Below are 6,579 nucleotides of genomic sequence, written 5' to 3'. Positions count from 1 at the left end.
TTGGGAATTCATGACCAGCGAGTACAGTTTTATTGGCGTTCATCCATGAAGTAAGTTTACTGGACACCAGTTTTCTGCCAGAAGTGCTGGCAAATGCGCTCAGACTCCATTCCTCCCCTGGAGCACTTCCGTGGTTGGCAGTGACCTTGAACAAGTTAACTTCTGTGGACCTCAGTGTCTTTATCTGCTGGGCTTGAATCTAGTCATTACAGAGCTTTTCAGCCTCAGCACTACTGAGATCTTGGAGTAGATAATCCTTGTGGCGGGGCCTGTCTGTCCTGTGCAACATACTACATTTTGTAGCATCCCCGCTCTCTGCCCACTAGATGCCAGTGGCATCCTCCACCACTCACCCACATCAGCTATGACAACTAGTATTTTCTGGACATTGTCCCTTTGAATGACCAAACACATACTTCTTATAAATCACAGCACAGCAGTCCATGCCCTGGTCCTTGAACACAGATCCTTTATAGCCAAACAATGCTAAAAGTCTAAAGTTGCTGGTGCACAACCAGAATGCCATTCAGTCAGTAATAACTCTTTAGTCCACCATCGTATCTTATGAAAACAGCTCCCAGGGTGAGATCACTCAGGTTTGCAGGCATCTGTGCTTTCTGATCAGGTTCTAAAAGCAGGAGTGGTCTTGGTAACATCAGGCTTCACCCTTTCAGGCGTCTGATATGATCGAGCTGCTCTGAGCCTCTCTGCAGGTGTCCGTGTAATACTGGATTTCCCTCATTACATAGCCTACTCATTCATTCTGTTACTTTTACCTACTACTTTTGTTCTCTGCATTTGTACCCAGACTTTCCCAACTCGGGAAGGGCTGTTAGGCCCGGCCGCTGGGCTGGTCTGGGGTGCAGGCAGCAGTGCTTGTGTAGCGAGTCCATCCCCCCTCAATCCGCTTCTGTTCAGGTAAATGACACAGATGCAGAACTGGGGGTGCATCCTTGCCACCAGGCAGTGTGGCTATACTCACTGTTAGCCTCACTTTTGCCAAGTTGCCCTGGGAATTTTGACAGAAAGCCTGAAAACATGGAATCATCCCTGCTTCCAGCCTGTGTAGTTGCAGCCCTGGTCCCGTGATGGCTGCGTCTGCTAGGGGAGAAAGAAAAAGCTGAGGTGATGTGGGGAAGAAAGAACACAGGCCCTTTCTCCCCCGGGCTCCCAGACCCGCCAGAAATCATGGGACTGTATCCAGTGGGGATGCTTCTTCAGGCCCACTCGTGTTGAGTGTGAACACACTTGTGAAGGTGTATAAACCAGCTCTTCCTTTTTTTTTTTTTTTAATCTCCCCCTGTTTTAGACAACCAGTGTTTTAATTACTCATTCCAGTAATGTATAAAACTCTTTCTCCCAGTCATTCCTCTCTGCTGGCTGTTGGACATTACGTGAGTTCCTTGGTCTGAGGAGATGACAGTTGGCTGTGGAATATCTTCCGCTCTTGTTTTCTGTATCTCTCTCTGAGCGTTTGCATCTGTCACCAAGTCTGCAAAACCCGCACCAGAGTTAGTAGCTCTTCCTGTCAGGACCTCTGTATAGCCCCCTGACATGAGTCTGAGTTGCCAGCCACATTCAGGACCTTCCCACCAGGGTCTCTGCCACACAGCCACCTGTAGTCTCTGTCTCTCTTGTTGCCAGAACAGATCATATTGGCATTTTGTACCTCAGAAGGTGCAGGAGATTCTAGCTTCAGCCCATCTCAACACTGCTGCAGCAGCCTCCCCCCACCACCACCAACACACACTCATTTCATGGGCCCAAGTGTCCTTTTCTAGGGAGCACGTGGGGATAGATGCATGTTGGATCCACTCATCCTCCCAAACTGGAAGGCAGGTTTTCTGGTGGGTATTGACCTGTCCGACATTAATACCCACAATTATTTCCATAGGACTGTGCCCCATATGGACATTCCTTTAATAGGCCAAGATCCCATTACCCTCCTGCCTGACCATATGGCCGGGCTGTTGGCCACTGCCTGTGAGTCAGTAAAAACCCACACAGAGGGGCTCTTAACGTTCCTCCATTCCTCCGTCACTGCTAGGAAAACAGCATGCGGTTCAGCATACCACGGGGATCTGTTTTTGTATTCTTCAGTCACACTGGTGGCCTTCCAGAAGGATGTTGTCCCTTCACCTTGGATCTGCTGTCCATAAGCCAGGCAGCTCTTTGTTGATGGTTGAGAGCTGTCTGAAGGCCACTGTCCCCATGACAGTGTGGACAGTGCAGTCCAGCAGCCCCTTGTGCAGCTCCAGAATCAGCCCTGCGGGGCTGGGGAAAGAGGTTCCCTGCTTGTAAGAATCTCCTCCTTGCATTCCGCAGGCACTGCCACCCCCATTAGCAAGTTCGTCCAGCACCATCCTAGACATGTTATTTCAGGTTTCAAGACCCTTTTATGTCCTTCAGTCCCTGGGGATGGCTTCAATTAATAATGTCCAACAGCAGGTTAGTAAAGCCCCTCAAATGTTAATTCTCTGGTCTGGAGTTCCTACAGTCAGCACCGGGAGGCGCTCACAGGCTCTTGCCATACGCCCCATTTTAGGCTCCACAAAGAACCATTGCACAGAGAATTGTCCTTACCAGCACTCCAGCTTTGGAAGGGCCAAACATTTACGTTTACCAGTTTATTAAAGGTTGTGACAAAGGATCTGAATCCACAGCTAATTGAAAGGATGCATAGGGCAGGGTCTAGGGAAGGCACAGAGCTTCAGGTACACCCCAATTCTGGCATCTCCTCCTGTTCAGCTGGAAGCCCCCCTAAACCATCCTTCTGGGTGTTTATGAGGCTTCCAAACGTAGTCCTAATTGACTAAGTCATTGGCCATGGGCCGATTCAACCTCCAGCCCCTTCCCCTCTGCCAAGATAGCAGGTGGCCTTGCTTGGTCCTCCTGGCAGCCAGCCACCCCCCCCCCCTTTAGTGGGGCCCCAACGTCATCTGCATTAATATGACAAAAGACACCTTAATCACTCTTCTAAGTTTAGGGGTTCTGGGAATTGTGAGCCAGGAACCATAAATGTGAAGACCCAAAATATCTTTCTTATAAATCATAGTATCACACCCTGGAGGGCAAAATTGCCACCACTGAGAATCATTGAGTTACTAGATATTTATAGTCCCTTTTAGGCAACATTCTAGGATTTTATGGAAAGTCTGAGAGTTGATCTTCATCTCAAATCTTCTTACGGCTGAAGCCTAGTCATGTGGTCAGGTGAGATAAAGATGAGATCAAAATATTTACCAGACTGTAGGATGAAATTTAATGTGGGAGGAGTTTTGACCTGATGAGAGGAAGGATTCATGTTAAAAGCTTACTGTACTTAAAAGTTTTTCCAAATAGTACATAAATCCCCATATAGTGAATTGGTAGCCTAACTAAGCCTATAAAGTAATGCAAGTTCCATGTAATTTCCATGAGAATGGGATATTTACTTGCTATGCATAGTTATATTTATTTAGGAATTTGGGACATATAAGAAAGTTTAGGGGTTTTTTCGCTGTTATGGTTTAATTTTGTTTCCAACTGCTGTTATACTTTATTTCCAAGAATTAGGGGGAAAAAATGGATTTGGAATCAGGAAACCAGGATTTCATTTCTAGCTGTCCTTTGGGTCCTATGAATTCTTTGCAATAGTAAAAGTATGAAGGAGAGACAAGGTTTATTTCTTCTGTTTTTTCCCCCTTGGAGTTGGTTAAATGTGTTACATAATATGCACACATCTGCACTTCAGTTTAGTGGTCCCAACCAGAGGAATAAAGGGAAAATGTAGAGTGTTTCAGGTAATACATAAGCATAAGCCTAACATTCTCAACCAGTTTTATTGTGAGCAAATTTATGAAATATCCTTTATTTTTATGTTCTTTCTAAAAGCTAATAGTATATTATGCTTTTGTTTGTTAACTAAACGTGGTTCATGAAATGATTTGGGTTTGTCAGTGATCACAAATACAGCTCAGCCTAGTAGCTAACTAATGCTTTTAAGTGTAATGAGAAAATAGATGAATTTTCATTTTTTCCTCTGTTGTAAATATCAGATCAACAGGTTTTGTCTGTAGATGTGATAGATAATTGTGCAGTCTTTTTTTTTTTTTTAAGATTCTATTTATCCACTTGACAGACAGATCACAAGTAGGCAGAGAGGCAGGCAGAGAGAGGGGAAGGGAAGCAGGCTCCCCACCGAGCAGAGAGCCCGACGCGGGGCCCGATCCCAGGACCCCGGGACCACGACCTGAGCCGAAGGCAGAGGCATTAACCCACTGAGCCACCCAGGCGCCCCGATAATTGTGCAATCTTGATGTGCTACTTAAAGAAGTACTTTACTCTTCAGTTTTTCTTAAGGAAAGCACTGGGTTTCATTTTTGTTTTTTAATGAGAAATACTTGGGGTGGGTATGAGTTCCTCAGGGCGGTTTTCAAATAGCAAAAGATGGTTGTTAACCTGCCTCCTCATTGAGGCCTGCAACAGGATGAGCCATTTACACACACACCCCTTTGGAGGGAGGAGTAGAGCAGAGCTGACCCCTTCCAATTAGGCTGGAGGAGCCAGGCAGGGTGCGGTGCCCAGTTAGGGGGCCAGGGGGGGCGGCTGTGTTCTCTGCCCTGGCAGGCTGTCGAAGGGTGCTCTGGAAAGCTGAACTGGCAAATAGTGACCTGGAATATGTGTGTTTGGGCTGTAGGACTTAAGTACCCTTTACTCTCTCCCTAAGAAAACCTTTGGTAAAAACTTGTTTACTTGTCTTTTATTTATTTATTTATTTATTTTTAAAAGATTTTATTTATTTATTTGACAGAGATCACAAGTAGGCAGAGAGAGAGAGGAGGAAGCAGGCTCCCTGCTCAGCAGAGAGCCCGATGCGGGGCTTGATCCCAGGACCTTGAGATCATGACCTGAGCTGAAGGCAGAGGCTTTAACCCACTGAGCCACCCAGGCACCCCTCACTTGTCTTTTATACAAAAAGAATCTTGGAAGGAACCCACGGAGATGCTGGCTCTTTTCTAGTGTCCCTGAGAACACACCCAGGTCTGACATCTGGGGGCACACAGATCCTGCAGGCTGCTAGGCTGGCTGTCCTCAAGGACTACTTACTGCTCGCTGGGTGCCGGGAACTGGCATGCACATTGTTCAGCGCTCTGTCACACAAATTCTCTTTATTCTTTCAGTAGCTCTAGGAGAACCAGCTTCCTTGAAGGAATGTGGGAAGAGGGGCTTCAGAGTTCAGCCCCTTACTCTGGCATCTGGCTTAGGAGTCTCAAGTCCGACTTCTGCAGGTTTTATGACATTCCACATAACTTGTTTTCAGTTGCTAAATTGTGCAGTTTCATTCCTCACAAAGCCTGTTCTCTGAGGATTTTTAAAAATCAGTTTAGGAGGGGGGCACCTGGGTGGCTCAGTGGGTTGAAGCCTCTGCCTTCAGCTCGGGTCATGGTCTCAGGGTCTTGGGATCGAGCCCCGCATTGGGCTTTCTGCTGAGCGGGGAGACTGCTTCCCCCCTCTCTCTGCCTGCCTCTCTGCCTACTTGTGATCTGTCAAATAAATAAATAGATAAATCTTAAAAAAAAATGAGTTGATATTATTTTCTTTAAGTTTTTTTATTAACAGCTTTATTGAGACAATTCACACCTCATATAGTTCACCCTTTTAAAATCTATGATTCAATAATTTTTGGTAATTTTAGATTTACACAGCCATCACCACAATCAGTTTTAGAACATTTTCATTCCCTCCAAAAACAGACCCTCTGCTCATTGACAGTCACTCCCCACTTACCCTCTTCCCCTCCCGCAGCCCCAGGCAACCAGGAATCTTTCTGTCCTTACAGATTTGCATGTTCTGAGCATTTCATTTAAATGGAGTCATACTGTTGTGCAGTCTTCTGTGATGGAGTTTTCACCTTGCGAGATGTTTTCCTGGCTCATCTGTGTGGTAGCATGACATTTTAGTACTTCATTTCTTCTCTCAGCTAAGTAATACTCTGTTGTGAGTTTATACCTCAATTTATTTATCCATTCATCAGCTGATGGGCATTTGGGTGCTTTCCACTTTTCGGCTGTTAGTAGATAGTGCTGCTCTGAACATTTGCTGACATATTTCTGTGTGAACATATGTGTTTAGTTCTCTTGAGTATGTATCTAGCAGTGGAATGGCTGCATCCTAAGTGACTAAATTTTGAACTGCCACACTGCTTTCCAAAACAGCTGCACCACTGGATATCCCACCAGCAGTGTGTGAGAGCCCTACTCTCTCTGCCTCCTTGCTAATAACGTCTGTTCTGGGTCTTGTCTTCTTGGTTCGAGCCCTCCCAGTGACTGTGGAAGGGTCTCTTAGGGTTTTCATGGGCATTTCCCTGATGGCCTCTCTTTAGTTTCTAAATTGTTTTAGCTTAGAAATAGTTTTATCTCTTTTATCTCCTGAAACACGCATAGTATTTTCTAATATTAAGTGGGCCTTAATTTTTTTTTTCACCTCTGTTGGGAAGTGTGCTTTGTCCACATTACTAGAATTTTGCTCTGCTACCCTCACCGTTGTATCTTGAAGTATCACAAGTGCACATACATTCTGTTTCTTGCCCTTATTGCT

General features: G+C 45.6%; 1 protein-coding gene across 1 annotated transcript in view; it reads left to right on the top strand.

The window, feature by feature from the left end:
* CENPP (centromere protein P) overlaps positions 1–6,579 on the top strand; it is a 219,170-nt gene that overhangs the window by 70,211 nt on the left and 142,380 nt on the right. The window lies entirely within an intron of this gene.

Source organism: Lutra lutra, chromosome 13, assembly GCF_902655055.1.
Source record: "Lutra lutra chromosome 13, mLutLut1.2, whole genome shotgun sequence".
NCBI lineage: Eukaryota > Metazoa > Chordata > Mammalia > Carnivora > Mustelidae > Lutra > Lutra lutra.
The sequence above is the reverse complement of the archived record's forward strand: the minus strand, read 5'-3'. Positions and strand labels throughout refer to the sequence as shown.